The following is a 15,268-nucleotide window of genomic DNA, read 5'->3' as shown; positions in this document are numbered from 1 at the left end:
CTCTCTCTCTCTCTTCTCTCTCTCTCTCTCTTCCTTTCTCTCCCTCTCTCTCAGCCATGTGAGGACACAGCAAGAAGCTGGTTGTCTTCAAGGACAGGAAGAGCTCTTACTAAATTGGCAAACACCAGATCTTGGACTCCGGAACATAGAGAAAATAAATGTCTGTTGTTTAAAGCACCCAGTCTATGACATCGGTGAAGGCAGCCTGAGCTGTTAAACTACCTTCACTTAGTGTCAGTTGCCACAGAGTAGATACAAAGTGAGCCTGCTCTATCTCAGAAATGATGACTCTGTGTGTACTGAAGATGGGCCTGCTTTTTTTTTTTTTTTTTTCTTAATTGGCTGTGGAACTCCCAAATAGGAACACATTATAACTTAATATGCCCAAGTTTGTCACAATCTAATATTCACTGTCCTCTAAAATATACCAATAAAAGGAACTCTTTCGTTACTCAGCAAAGCTCATGTAGTCACAAGATGCCAAAATCTTGTCTGCTTGTAGCTCTAAGGTATGTTCCAGCTTTTATGATGTTAAATATTTAAAATTTAATTTCAGAATGAATTTTCTTCGCTTAACATATGTAATATCCTAACATTTTCATGGAAGATATAAGAACTAAGGTTTACAGTATTTTCCCCTCATTTGTGTATAGGACCATGCCTCGTTGTGTGCATAGGATTGTTTTAAGGAACAGGAGAGCTTTGCATTATTCTGAAACACTGGGGTATTTCTTACTCTGGAACTTCCGTCTTAAGACAGCTCATTATTAAAACATCATGTAAATGTCAGGTGAGTGTGTGAAATAACCATTGTCATCAGCTGCCCTCCTGATAGGTCTTACCCCCTTATCTGAGATATATAATTACACAGACGCTAGAGCTACGGAACAGCCAGGGAGAGTCCCTCAGCACACGGAGAGTCCCTCAGCACACGCAGAGTCAGGGCGATGGTCAGTGACCCTCTGAGAATGAATTCACATGTGCACCTGTTTTCATTCCCACCAGACGTGTCTTTTATAGTCCTGCTCAAGGGTTTTGGTTTTGGTTTTGTTTTAAATATTGGTACCAATGAGAGATGGAAGGGAAGTTGTAAAGATAAATTAGATCTTAATATTAACTAATTTCTAATGAATAAATGCAGTTTATCTTAGGAATTGAAAGTTTTCAATAAATTTGAAAGGACCTTCGGGAAACTGAATTTTCTTCTCCACTGACTGGTTTTAAGGTGTCTTATATTTAACATGGGACCACCAAACATAATTGACTCAGTTGGAAAGAATGCATCTTGGAATGGAGCCCAAGGACACTAAGACAATAAGCACCAGATACCTTGTATCTCTGACCCAAGCCCTAGATGGCAGCCCTAAAGTTCATTTCCACCCTGAGGCAGAGCCAGGAATCCATTCCAGGGACCTATGTGCTGAGCATTTCTCACGTCCACCACGCAGGCTAACCCTTCAGTCTCTATTAGTTATTAAGTGATCCTCTTATGTAGGACACAGTGCTAGGCACCGGGAGGGTAAGCGCAGGCAAAAGTTTCAAAACGGAGCTCAAGGTTTGATTCTAAGTTTGTTTATAATCAGTCAAGAGGAAAGAGTACATAAGTGTAAAAATTATTCGAGCACATTTACAAAATAACACAAATTTTTAAAGGTTATGCGGCTCAAATACATAAGTGCGTAAGAATTAATATGCAAAGAGTCTCCTTCCCCCCAAAAAAGGTGAATAAATGAACCACAGATTAGAATTTTAAACGCCGAAAGGGCTATGGGCTGGCCTAACAAGAGAAGGTACTAGAAGTTAAAATCTGGACTGATGAAACATTTCAGACCATATTGAAATTCATATTTGCTTGAGTGTACATGAGTAGTTGGCTTTTTTAATCTATCCAAGAAACACCCATTGTGTATCTACTATGTTCCAAGTGAATTCATTCATTCATTCAACACATTTTTTACTGCCTGTTGTGTGTCAGAAGCTAGAACTATAGCAGTGAATAGGCAAGGCAGAACACACTTTCAAAGTGAACACACTTGAAATCCAAGGGGAGGTGTAATATTGTGATTTATAAGATATATATATATATATATATACACACACACACACACACACACACACATCAGTCATATATATTTGGTCTTCATCCGCAGTCCCTGGCTCACAGCTCCTAAAACCTTTGGAATTTCCTAAGTGTTGACAGCAATAAAGGTGTCTTTTATTATGTGAATGAGGTGGCTGGAAAGCACCTAGCATGCATGCGGACTGGTGGACAGTGGAACCAACCATGTGATTAGCGGGTTGGAACATTCAGTCCCTCCATCCCCACCCCTGGAGGGGGAGAGGCTCTGGAGAGGAAGTGCAGTCACCAGTGGTCAGCAACGCAATCATCACACCTCTGCAGTGAAGCCTCTGAAAGGACAGGGTTAGAAGAGCTGCTGGGCTGCAGGACACGTGGAGGTGCTGCGAGTGTGGTGTGCTTGGGGAGGGCATGGAAGTGCGAGCTACTCCAGCACATGAATAAAACCTGAGGAGGGGGCGTGGGAACCTCTGATTTATAGCCAGTTGGTCAGAAGTACAGGAAACAACTGGTGCTTCTGACTGGTGTCTGAAGTCCCAGAAGGGGCTGTGGGAACTTCCAATATGTAACAGGTTGGTCAGACGGGTAACAGACTGGCCTTGCCACTGACATCTGAAGTAGGAGGCAGTCCTTGAGGACTGAGCCTTCAACCTGTGGAATTTGATGCTGCTTCCGGGTACACAGTGTCAGAATTGAGTTGAATTCTTGATGTCCAAAAATGGTTTGTTAGTGTGGGGAACCCCTATTATGTTGGAAATTGTGTCTCGAAACACCCAAAAGAGGAGGGCAAAACTTAAAAAAAATAATAATTATAATAAAGTAAGATGGCATATGACATAAGAAATACAAATGTGATTGGAAGTTATTGATGGGAATATTAAAAAGTAACAAAGTTATGTAAGCCTGGAAGTAATATGATCATATTTGCACATTTTAAAACATCTTTCTATTATTGCAGATGAAAAATGAATGGCAAAGGAGCAATGGAAGAGGGTCACTTAGGAAGCTGGTGCCTATCGTCCCAACAAGAGACAGATAATAATGGAGAAGAGGGTGGAGAAACATGGCAAACTGAAGACATATTTGGAGGCGGACAAGTACCTTCTAGGTATTTCTTAACAAGATAAGGAAGACTAAGAAAAATACTTCCTGATTCTGGATTGAGTGACTGGGTTAATGGTGATGTCATTTCCTGAGAGAGGAAACACTGGAAGCTGAACATTTTTGGGGGGTAAAGTTTGAAGATGCTGAGTTTAATTTCCAACAAGTTCGGTTTGGGTTATATAGCACTCCGTTAAATGAAAAATAAAGCATAGTGTCTGACCCAAGGGTTCACAGTATAGGAGAAAAATAATGAGCATGTTATCATAATTCAGCATAATAAAAGGCTAAATAGAGATATGCAGAATGTTTATCTAGTCGGGAGAGGTGAAGTTATAATGTGGTGGTGAATAAACACCAAACAAAGCAACTTAGCCAACAAGTTTACATTGTGCTTATACAGTAAGTGGCCAGATTAGTGTATAATCTCTGAACGCATAATAATCTGGCCACTCAGTGTGTGTGTGTGTGTGTGTGTGTGTGTGTGTGTGTGTATGTATATTAGAGGCCCGATGCATGAATTTGCGCTTGGGTGGGATCCGGCCAGCCTGGCCAAGGGGAGGGGACATGGGCGGTTGGCCGGCCTGCCTGCTGGTCGAACACCTGGTAGAGGGGACAATTTGCATATTAGCCTTTTATTATATAGGATATACACTGAGTGGCCAGATTAGTATGCGTTCAGAGATCATAATAATCTGGCCACTCAGTGTATGAAGTCTGATGCAGGTTCAAGGACTTTCCAGAGCATCTACCTCCATGTGGTATGCCCAGGCCATTTCTATCTTGTGGTGTTGCCGTCTCCATAACTGCCAACAGCAGAAGAAAGAGTTGGATGGTCATGCACCAACTCCTAAGTGTTTTGGATCAGAACTGGCACATTTCACTTGCACTCGAAGTCACAGGGCCTTACCTCATTAGAAGGGAGTTGGGAAATGTGGGCATCCAAAGGCTATTCAGTGAGGAGCAAGAGTTTCTGCCACAGACATGAAATGAGAGCGATTAATGACATGGGAGAGTCAGGAACTCGTTCAGAGGGAGGCCACATCTATGCTGGATCTGAAGGAAGTCCAGGAGTTGACCTTGAGATGAATCCAGAGGAAGGATTCTGCAGCCTGAGGGAGCATCATGTGCTAGGACACAAACATGAAGGAGCTCGAGATGCCGGAGGTGTCTGGGAAACGGCAAGAAGAGACTTGTAATTAAAATAGAGGGTTTCAGGGAAGTAGAAGAAAATAGAGTAAGTTATAAAAATTGGGGAAGGCATGAATACTCTAAGGAGGTTGTATTCTGACCTGTAGGCCACTGGTTTTTAGACAAATAAGTTTATCAGGTTGGTGAGGAAAAACGACTAGAAAGAGGTGAGACTGAAGGTAGGAAAAACATCTAGGAGACGGTCATATAGTCCACGAGAGAGGTGAAGAGGCTCAACCTTGGAAGATGCAATGGAGAAGTATCCACTGAGATAAAGTGGGCGGGGCTTGGAAAGTGACCTGGGAGAGTGAGGGAGGAGGAGCTGTGGAGAATGAATTTGAGGTTTTTAACCTTCTCTGAAACCATGAACAGATGTAGGGAAAACAGTCATCGGAACACACGTAAGAGTAAAACTGTTTCTACATGTAGAAATTCAAGACTCTAGAATCATCCTTTGTCAGAGTTTGTTCGCCAACAACTAATCTATACACATTTATAATAATCTATAATAATAAAAGTGTAATATGCTAATCAGACTGGACGTCCTTCCGGACAACCTTCCAGATGAAGCTGAGGCTGCGAGGGAAGTCCTGGTCCTGGGTGCCTGCTGGCAGCTGGTGCCAGAGGGAAGCCGGTGCCGGCAGCCATTGGAAGGAAGGCCTACTCTTGCATGAATTTCGTGCATTGGGCCTCTAGTGTTGTAATAATATTTTCCTTTTAAAAAAGTCCTAGTCTATGGAAACACGGAAGGAGTAGATTTTGTTTTTAGCTAAAACCACCCCCTTTCTTTGGGTCTTAGTCCAGTTTCTACTGCCTCCGGGATCCGATGTGCCTGGAGCATGGAAGCATCTGGAATAGCACACTTCCTCACTCAAGCCAAAACAAGTTCACTCATCTGTTGCTTATCTCATATCCGCCCTCTAGATCTCATGGGAGGATATAGCCCTTACTTCTAAAATAATGTGCAGAAAACAAAAATAGTGTGGAAAGAAGTTTTTGAACATGATCTCCGTAATTGCTTTTCAAAATAACTTACACAAAGTTAATGTAAGTTAATGTTTGTGTTTTAAATATTGCTTGGTTTTGATAAAGTTTGTTATGATTTTTTTTTTTGTATTCTTGTGGGCATTCATTTAACTTTGGGGGAATCATTTTTTTGTAATAAGAAAAGAAAGTCTTAGATTCTGTTGTTTCCTCTACTGACTGACTTAATAACTTGTGGTAAGCCACTTGACCTTTTGACAATTAAGCCCTTGACTGTGAAACAGGATAATACTGTAATATTTAACTCTCCTATGAGAGTATGATTGTGATTTATTCAATTAAAGGCTTTGAAACACTGTTGTGCCCTTGGGTGAAATTTATTTATAAATACTAAGTATGAATAATTACTGCTATTTGTTTTTAATATAATCATTTATTTAGTCCTTATATTTAGTGGTTCTCCATTTTTTGTTAGGTGCCAAAGATAAAAAGATAAATAATATATAGCTCCTACCTTCAAGGAATTCTTCATTTTACTAGGGAAGACAAATAATAAGATCAAAGTCAACACAAAGAAGTACAATTTCATGAATGGTCAAGTGAAACACTAAAGTAAAAAAAAAAAAAAAAAGTGAAACAGAAAAAAAACAAAAACAATAGAAAAGTTACCTGAGATAGCTGTTCCAAAAAATTTCAAGAATCTTGATTGACTCTTTTTTCAACGAATAATAAGTTATAATCATTTTCAAAGCTTCCCTCTTGATAGCAAGGTGTTTGAAGCAAGTCATATTTTTCAGCTTAGTATCTTATTTACCCCAAAGAACTGGTTAAGAGAGTTGGCCTGGATGTGAACCACCTGATTTAATTACTGATGTGTGACCTTGAGCAAGCTTCTAAGCCCCTTAATGCCTCAGTTTCCTCATCTGTAAAATGGGAGTAATAATAGCAACATTTTATAGAGTAGCTGAGAACCAAACAAGCTATGCATGCAAAGTACTTAAAAGTGATTGGCACTCATTAAACATTAAGTGCTAGCTATTATTATATTATCATTATTATTCATTAGCCACACCTCTTAGCACAGTTTTGTATGCAGTAGATACATACTCTTTGAATTAAATTAGCAGACACTTAGGCATAGTCCAGAATCAGATAAAAAGATCTATTCAACTGTCACTGTTGTTGACAAAGACAAGTATAAAATGGGTAAAGATTTCATCTCATGCCTGGCCAGCATGGCTCAGAGGTTGAGCATCGACCTATGAACCAGGAGGTCATGGTTCAAGTCCCTGTCAGAGCACATGCCTGGGTTGCAGGCTCATTCCCCAGTGTGGGGCGTGTAGGAGGCAGTCTATCATGATTCTCTCTCATCATTTATGTTTCTATCACTCTCTCCCTTTCCTTTCCTCTTTGAAATACAAAAGGAATGATTCAGTAGGAATGATTCCATTCCTACTGTGACCTATATATATATATAAAGATTTCATCTCATAAAGAAATAAGGAATATGTGAATAATTGCTAAGAGATAAAAACTAAGTGCGGGCCATGAAAAAGTTTTGCAGAACAAGAGAAAGGAAATAGTATCTTTACCGTGTCATGGGAGCAGAGACAATGCCAGTCTTATAGCCCTGACAACCACTTAATGCCTAGCATGTAATACATTCCCCATAAATATTTGTTGACTGATAATCCAATGGGGTGGAGGTGTGGGAGTGGGTAAAACCTAATTCTGAAAAATCAACTAGAGCACTATTCAGAGGGAAATTTCTATTTTTTTTACCTCTTCCATAAAACGCAAGATGACATATCCTTTATGAAACAGAATCAGAAAACCATAATGAGGAAAGGATGGGACATCGGTAGACCAAACACCAGTGATGAAACACTTAAATTACCACTTGCAATGACCGTGAAGGAAATGTCTACTGAAAGCAGGGTCTTAGCAGATGTCATATCTGCTGCAATACATCTTAGGTGGGAGGGAGGTTGGGTGTACAGGAGTTAAATCTGTCAGACGGTGAGGCTGCTTCTAAGTGCTAATTGATATTGTCTCAACTGTGGCCATGAGTATGTGCGGGGATGAATTCTAAGGCTGTTAGATCAGGAGGCAGGAACATAACTTTAGGTTGGGCTGGATTTATCAATTGGCATGGATCCATGAGAGACTGTGTATTCAGTGAGCTAATCCAAGCAGCTGAGAATAGCTTTAACAGTGTTTCTATTCTGAGTTAAGTGGAGATAACAGAAATTCTTTAGTATTAGATGAAACAGTGATTCTCAACCCCGTTAGACAAAAGCGCCCCCTTTTTATGATAATTTTTGGTAATATACCCCTTATTCTCAAATTAAATTCATAGTCAGTATAACCGACAGATGCATATTTTAATCATCATAATGCCCTAACTGTCACATAAAGAAATAAAAGGGAAGTATTATTATTTCAGCGTGCGAATGCTTAGGCACAACCCTGCTGGAAGACACAGTGAAGTAACCGCGTCTGGAGCCAGATGTGGAAGTCCCTGTTCTTGCGTAAGCATTCTGTTAACGGTGCTGATACGCAGAATGAATTTCTTACTGTGCGTTATGGTCAGCAATGTGGAGAAAAGCTTCCCTCCAGGACCTGTGCCCACGGATCTCTCCAGGCTCACATTTCGTGCCACTCTCCCCTGGTCCTGATGCGTCAGTCACACGGGCCTTCTGTGGGTCCTTTCATAACTGCCAGACCCTTGCCTTGCGGGGCCTTTGCACGTGCAATGCTCTGCCGGCGCTGTTCCTCCTACCAGGTCCCCCGTAGATGGCTTCTTCCGTGTTTTGGGTCTCCAGTTAAAAGTCTCCAACTCAGAGGGGATTTCGGCGACCATCCTATTTAATTAGCTCCCCACTGTTATTTTCTCCTCGATATCCCATTTCCTTCAAAACACAAGTCACGATGCTTAACACAATATTTTAAAAAGATGGTGAAGGTCTGTCTCTACTACTAGAATATAAGGTCCCTGGGGACAGGGGTTTTTTCAGTCTTTGTTGTACTCCAACATCCTGTAAACTCCACCCCGTATTGATAGTCAAGTCTTGACAGTTGTGAATTAAAACCCCTATCACGCCCTCAGTTTTGTCAAAGTGAGTAATTTATAATTACTTGGAAAATACTCATGAGCCTTGACAGATGCCGAAAGAGTTCTGTGCATATTGTAGCAGTGGAGGTGAACTTCCGTAATAAATTCCTGTCTGACCCCATCTATCTTGTTACTCTGCTTCCTTAGTGGGGGATGTTTAATGGCCGGACCGCCATTAAATCGTTGTTCAAAATTCCATCTAACTTTTTAGCTTGGCCACACAGCACTGATCAAAGGTTGTCTTGAGGAAATGAGGCAATCCCTTTTTCTTGGCTTGGAATCCACCTGAACAGCCACCAAGAGTCTTTGTTTGGCTGAGTGAGTCCAACATTATGAATGAATAGCCCCTTTTCCAGCAAACAATAGCCTAGAGCTGGGCACTAACTGGCTGAGAGGTGTTCATCTCCTAGTGGGTAATTCTTTCCAGAAATCTAGCAACTGCTAGAATGTTTCCATTCCTACTGCGTCCTAGAAACTTAACCAACTTAAAAAAGGTTTTTGAAAACATGCTGTAGTTTTCTGCTGCAAACTTTTCCATTTCAAAAGTCATGGTTTCATATTGAAATTGTGACGTTATAGCCCTGGCTGGTTTGGCTCAGTGGATAGAGCGTCGGCCTGCGGACTGAAAGGTCCCGGGTTCAATTCCGGTCAACGGCATGTACCTTGGTTGTGGGCACATCCCCAGTGGGGGGTGTGCAGGAGGCAGCTGATCGATGTTTCTCTCTCATCGATGTTTCTAACTCTCTATCCCTCTCCCTTCCTCTCTGTAAAAAATCAATTAAAAAATGTATTAAAAAAAAAGAAATTGTGACGTTATAAATTTTTTTTCTTGACATTATTATGGAATCTATAGATTAGAATCTAAGAGACTGATTTCATGGATAGGTTTAATTCACTTTCAACTCTTCCAACACGAGGAGCTGATACCGTACACTGATCAAACGTGCAGTTTGCCATGAATACCTTTACCCCTGGCACCTGAGGAGATATGAAGATCCTAAACAGAGTCACAGCCGTGACCTGCAAATGTTTACAGCAGGAAGTTAAACATCAGACCTGCAGCGGGGGTTAATCAACAGTCGATTTCTAATAGTTCGCTGACAAAGGCAGCCTTATTCCATGTGTTCCTGAGAGCCGCGGGAGTTAGTTCCTGTGACCTCACAGTGAAAACAACAAGCGTGCTTTGCCTCCATGGCCTGAGAAGCCAGGGGGTCCTTCAAAACCAAAAGTCAACTTCAGAATGAGAAAAACAGCCTTTCAACTGATTGTCCTCCAAATTGTACTGTTGCAGGTAAAGTAAACGGGGGCTCCTCCCCACCCCCCTTGTGAATTGGAACACTTCATGCTGAGTCAGCTGTGCTTGGTAACACACCACCACGCTGTGTTTAGTCCCATTGTTTGCGGGAATTTACTTTCCGGCTAGAAAGAACTTCCAAAGAGTGTTCATTCTCTCTCCGTCTCTCGTAGGCCCTTGACCTTTGTTCACAGTGCTCCATCCAGCCCTGTATGGTGGGACTTAGGTTGAGTTTTGAATGCTAACAAGGCATGATTAGATTTATCTAAAAAAAAATACCATTTGAAGATACTATCCATGTCTTACTGTGTCTTGAATTCATCCCAGTCCACTTTTACACAAGATTTCTAAACAAAAATGTTCAAGACGTCCTGAGACCTCGGATTTTAAAAAGAAAAAAAGACAACAAAAAACCCAGAAGCTCCTTCATTTCTTGCTATTGTTTGGGTATCAGCCTCTTCGCTCCTTTGCTGTCTGAATCTGTCAACTTTCAGGCTCCTCAGCTGGCCTTCCGGGTCTCCTCTGGCGACACCTTAGCCTTTAACACTGAGGTGTGCGGTTCCCTATGTTATATCACATGACATTAGGCAGGTGCAGCCTTCAAGAAGGGGTTTCCCGATTGGTAACATCTCACGGTGACATTTCCATCTGCATTTATCTAATTACACATTTTGATTTAAAATTTTTAAACATAAAAATTGCTTCTGTGAGAACTAAGTTGAATGCTTTGGAAACACTTAATAAGACCGAAGAACTTCAAATTGCTTAGGTGTCAAATTAGACGTGGGTTAAGCACTAAGTATGACAGGCACAAAAAGCTCTGGCCAAACATCTCAAGCATAGCAGAGTGGCCAGCTTGCCACAGAGTTAATGCTATGGGCATCAGCTAGGTCAGTTAGGTGGAGGGCCTTAAAAGAGAGTCCACTTTAATGTTGACTTAAGCCATTTTTATGATATTCCCTATTTTTAAAATATGTCATAGGTGATAGATCCTCCCTTCCCCCAACTGATGGCTGGAGTATGATGTAAACTCCACCAGCAGCACGGACATTCCTGAGCACCCAACAAGGCACCTTATATGGACTGTACATTGAACCACCAATCAGCACCTGCCAAATACCCTAAGGCCCCAATTCCTAAGTCCCTAGGTCCCTAATCATGTGCCTTACATGAAACCACCAATCAGCGTGTGCTGAGTGCCCTAGGCCCCGTCCCTTCCTTTTCCTCCCCTCAAAAGGCGCCTTTACCCCCCCCGGAACGTGTGCTCTTTCTCCTTTGGAAGGTAGCCCGGCAGGGGTCTTCTCCTCAAATAAAGCCTGTGTCCTGGTATCCTGGTCTCCGGCCCTCTGTTTCATCTTTCAATAGGTGTGATGAACTGTGTCAGAGAAATGCAATTGAACACATGAAGAGAGACTGATGAATGACTTAGCGCCGGCTTCTGGCTGAGCGGAGCTCCCCCTGTGGGAGTTCACTGACCACCAGGGGGCAGCTCCTGTGTTGAGCGTCTGGTCAGTGCGAGTCATAACGACCCGGTCATTCTGCTGGTCTCTTGATTTGCATGTTAGGGTTTTATTATATAGGATATTTCTTATTACAATTCACAGGACAGCTCACAGAATTCATGGGAGGACTGGAGAAAACAGGCTTGAGGCTACACTTTCAGGAACGAAACTGAAAACCTTGGTGCAAAACTGGTCTGATGAAGAACCTACTGCTGGAGCCCTGCTCTCCCCACCTTGGAGGACACACCATGGCCCTCTGCCAGGGATTGACTTCACAGTGTTCCCACTGGGTGAGAACTCAACCTTAGGACCACAGTCGTCCTCTCTGCCCTTGTCTTCAATTGTTTTGTAGCAGGGTGTCCTCACCCACCCCAATCATTCTACCCTAAACCATTCCATTCTTTTTCTAGCCCATGAGCTACCTTCTGATTGTAAGTTCTTTAGAAAGATACCTGTTCAAAAATATTTTTTTAAATTGATTTTACAGAGAGGAAGGGAGAGGGACAAAATCAGAAACATTGACCAGCTGCCTCCCGTATGCCCCCTACTGGGGATCGAGCTTGCAACCTTAACCAGAATCGAACCTGGGCCCCTTTAGTCCACCGGCCAACGCTCTATCCACTGAGCCAAACTGGTTAGGGCAGAAAGAGACTAACTTTTCAAGGCTATGAGATAAAATGCATTGCATTTATTTGTAAGTCTATTGGAACCTGCTTTGAAATGGCCTCGCCTGGAGTTTTCTAATTCCCCATTACTACATTCATCCTCCAGCTACCTAAAGATGGTTTTTATTATCTAAACAGGCAAAAGCCAGCTAAAAGTATTCAGTAATTCGAGTTTTTCAGCATTTATGAGGTACAGACATGACTTGCATGCCTCTATCCTTACTCCCTCTCCGAGATCAAAGAGCCGGGCATGGAGAAATGGTGTTTAAGTCAGGCAGTTACATATCTAAAATGTAGCTCATTTCCCTGTCCCTTAGTCTTTGGTATGTTCCCTCCAGCGACAGATTCACAGAAAAAAAGAGGGTGAGTGACTCCCTGGAACAGTGCTTGTCCACACAGCTCCCTTGGGGCCTGAGTCCGCGGGCCAGCCAGATCTGGCAGATGGCCCAGGTGGCCCAGGGCTCCAGCTCCTCCGGCCAGAGTGATGCCTGCAGTGGGTGTGTCCTCCAAACCTGCAGCTAATAAGTTGCCATGAAATGTGTGTTCACCAGCAAAACATACTCTGGCTTAGATTTTTAATTCATATGCAAAGAATCCAAGGTAAGTATTCCAAAAGAAATAGGATTTGGAATTCTCCTAGTGAGAGGGAACAAAGGTGTTACTGTTAGAACGCTGGTGTGACTCTGCGTATAAAAGTCCATGTTCCGTAAATTTGGCTTCCGGGACTCAAAACCACAATAGGAAACTCACTTGTTCTACTGAACACTTGCCTCTTTGCTTCACTAATATATACAATATAAACGACCCGTCACTGATTATGTTTTTAAAAGCACAGGGGTTTATTGGCCCATATAACTGAAGAGCCCAGAAGTGGTCCGAGGCTTCAGGCATAACTGCATCAGGGCTCTGCCTCTCTCCCTTTCTGTCCTTACGTGTGCTGGCTTTGTACCTATGCTGGCTTCCTTTGTGGTACCAAGAAGGCTCCTAGCAGAAGGGCTTCTTGTTGGAAAATCATCTGATGATTTCACTATAGGTTTAGTGACTTGTTTTACTTGCCTTGAGAATCTAGCAAAGGCAGAGTCTTTGACAACAGGTTCTTCACCGAACTTCCGGTGCTGGACAGTGAGTAAGGGTGAGGTCACCATCGGGGACATGGATGTCCTCAGTGTCCAAGCCCATGGGCTCCCTTCAAGGTACACAGCTCTGCTGGTCACATGCCCAAGCCTGTGCTTATTTGGCGGCCCTGCCACTCAGGGCTAAGCCTTCCTGCATTACCATATGGCCATTTTTGTCAGGGTCCTTCCATTATTGGTTATTTTTAAGGGATTTGAAGTGTGAAGCAATGGATATGGTAAAATATTCAGACCTACTTCTACAGACAATGAGGAACCCTAAACAATAATGTGAAGACTCTGAAATCAATAAAAAATATTTTAAAATTTTTCTAATGTATCAGTCTCTATTTATTATTATATTTTAAAAAATGCGGGGTCATTCTAGTTCTAGTGTAATTGTTAAGTGAATGACCTGATTTGTATGACTGCCTGAAATAGCTCTAATGACATTTCCTCTGGGGTATATATAGCCGGTGTTTTTTAGCGTGTGATTGCCTATAGCAGTGGTTCTCAACCTTCCTAATGCCGCGACCCTTTAACACAGTTCCTCATGTTGTGGTGAACCCCAACCATAAAATTATTTTCGTTGCTACTTCATAACTGTAATTTTGCTACTGTTAATGAATCGTAATGTAAATATCTGTGTTTTCCGATGCTCTTAGGCTCTACAGCAGTGGCTCTCAACCTGTGGGTCGCAAGCCACAGGTTGAGAACCGCTAGCAGGGTCGCCTAAGACCGTTGGAAAACACAGATATTTACATTACGATTCATTAACAGTAGCAAAATTACAGTTATGAAGTAGCAACGAAAATAATTTTATGGTTGGGGGTCACCACAACATGAGGAGCTGTATTAAAGGGTCGCGGCATTAGAAAGGTTGAGAACCACTGGCCTATAGTGTGTGGACTGTATGGGTAGGTGGGTTGGGGGGTAGCAATACTTATATCAGACAAAATAGACTTAAAAAAAGGCTATTGTAAAAGACAAAGAAGGATATTACATCATGATAAAGTGATTCATTCAACAAGAGACTATAACCCTTGTAAACATTTATGTACCCGACTTAGGAGCACCTAAATATATAAAGCAAATACCGATGGACATAAAGGGATAGATAGACGTAATGCCGACATAGGAGGGGACTTCAACACCCCATTGACACCAGTGGATCGACCTTCTGGACAGAAAATCAACAAGGAAACACAGCCATAAAAGACACATTAGACCAGATGGATTTAATTTATATTTTCAGAGCATTTCACCCCAAGCAGCAGAATATGCATTCTTTTCAAGTACACACAGAATATTTTCCAGGATAGACCACACATTAGGCCACAAAACAAGTCTCAATAAATGTAAGAAGACTGAAATCATATCAAGCATTGTCTCTGACCACAATGGTGTGAAACTAGAAATCAATTATAAGGGGGGGAAAAAAAACCCTTGAAAAACACACAAACACATGGAGGCTACATGATATGTTACTAAACAATGAATGGGTTAACAATGAGATGAAGGAAGAAATCAAAAGATAACTGAGACAAATAAAAATGAACACACAACAACCCAAAATCTATGAGACACAGCAAAAGCTGTTCTAAGAGGGAAATTCATACCATTACAGGCCTACCTCAAGAAACAAGAAAAGGCCCTAACCAGTTTGGCTCAGTGGATAGAGCGTTGGCCTGCGGACTGAAAGGTCCCAGGTTCGATTCCGGTCAAGGGCATGTACCTTGGTTGCAGGCACATCCCCAGTAGGAGGTGTACAGGAGGCAGCTGATTGATGTTTCTATCTCTCTATTCCTCTCTGTAAAAAATCAATAAAATATATTAAAAAGAAAAGAAACTAGAAAAGTCTCAAGTAAACAATCTGATTGTACACCTAAGGAACTAGGGGGAAAAAAAACAAAAAAACAATGAACAAAGCCCAAAGTGGAGAAAAAATGAAATAATAAAGATCAGGGTGGAAATAAACAAAGTCTAAGAAAATACAAACGATCAATGAAACCAAGAGCTGGTTCTTTGAAAAGCAAAACAATATTGATAAACCTTTAACACAACTCATCAAGGAAAAAGAGGACCCAAATAAGTAAAATCAGAAGTGAAAGAGGAGAAGTAACAACTGTCACCACAGAAATACAAAGGATTATAAGAAAGTACTACAAACCATTATATGCCAACAAATTAGACAATCTGGAAGAAATGGATAAATTCCTAGAAACAT

General features: G+C 41.7%; 1 long non-coding RNA gene across 1 annotated transcript; it reads right to left on the bottom strand.

Annotated features, from left to right (window-relative positions):
* Window positions 1-4,288: 4,288 nt before the first annotated feature.
* On the bottom strand, window positions 4,289-6,268 carry LOC114233101 (uncharacterized). The gene is made up of 3 exons (XR_003619245.2): window positions 6,023-6,268; window positions 5,868-5,889; window positions 4,289-4,349 (listed from the first exon to the last, which is right to left on the bottom strand). It is a non-coding gene; the product is annotated as an uncharacterized LOC114233101 (long non-coding RNA).
* Between the last annotated feature and the right edge of the window lie 9,000 nt (window positions 6,269-15,268).

Source organism: Eptesicus fuscus, chromosome 22 (genome assembly GCF_027574615.1).
Source record: "Eptesicus fuscus isolate TK198812 chromosome 22, DD_ASM_mEF_20220401, whole genome shotgun sequence".
NCBI classification, from domain to species: domain Eukaryota; kingdom Metazoa; phylum Chordata; class Mammalia; order Chiroptera; family Vespertilionidae; genus Eptesicus; species Eptesicus fuscus.
Note: the sequence above shows the minus strand (reverse complement) of the source record. Positions and strands in the feature narration are given on the sequence as shown.